Genomic DNA, 772 nt, shown 5'->3' with positions numbered 1-772 from the left:
TAATCGTGTTACAAAGAAAAAAATCAAAGGAACATAGCATACATATACGACGTTATGTGACGTCACAGTCTATACCCTCCAAATGTTTCGTGCGGTTTGCTTTCCATACGCAAGAAAGTCTGATCACCTGACCAACTTCGTGTCATTGAAAATTGAATGTCAATTTAATTTGTATTGTCTTACAAGGAAAGACATCGGCAAAATATTCTTTTTTTTTTTTTTTTAAATTCTCCGTTTTCTGCCCCCGCTATTAATTATTCAGAATTGTGTTCATTTATATATATACAATCTAACGGATTCCATGCATATCTTTTAAGATTAAAAGCAATTTTAACATTCGTACAAAATATTTTATTCAAAACCCCTTTACCTTGGAGAGAACAAGCTCAGTTTTTTTTGGTTACTTTTGCCTAACTTTTGGTATTTTGTTCATATAGTGCGTTCAAAAAATAAATAATTATATATATATATATATATATATATATATATATATATATATATATATATATATATATATATATATATATATATATATATATATATATAATTATTATTAATAATTGGTCATATACAGCAGCGTATCCAGGAATTTCATAACGGGGGACGCAGTAGAAGGTAGGGGGTCTGGGGGCTGCAAATTCTAACAAATAAGAGGTGTTGAGATATGCAGACCTTACAGTTTTTTTTTTAGCTGTAAGCTTACTTCACATTATATCTGAAATATACACAAATAAATTTGAAATAGGTTTTAAAACCCATGTGGACACGATTA

General features: G+C 28.8%; 1 protein-coding gene across 1 annotated transcript in view; it reads right to left on the bottom strand.

Annotated features, from left to right (window-relative positions):
• Positions 1–567: 567 nt before the first annotated feature.
• The window catches only part of LOC133203584 (RNA-binding protein RO60-like), a 3234-nt gene continuing 3029 nt past the window's right edge, over positions 568–772 (bottom strand). Inside the window, exon 2 of the mRNA XM_061339356.1 lies at positions 568–772. This exon is cut by the window's right edge and continues 1590 nt beyond it. The gene's annotated coding sequence lies outside the window, so the exon portion shown is untranslated.

Source organism: Saccostrea echinata, unplaced genomic scaffold (assembly GCF_033153115.1).
Source record: "Saccostrea echinata isolate AGI-Se365-2 ecotype Australia unplaced genomic scaffold, CSIRO_AGI_Sech_v1 ptg000051l, whole genome shotgun sequence".
Lineage (NCBI taxonomy): Eukaryota > Metazoa > Mollusca > Bivalvia > Ostreida > Ostreidae > Saccostrea > Saccostrea echinata.
The sequence above is the reverse complement of the archived record's forward strand: the minus strand, read 5'-3'. Positions and strand labels throughout refer to the sequence as shown.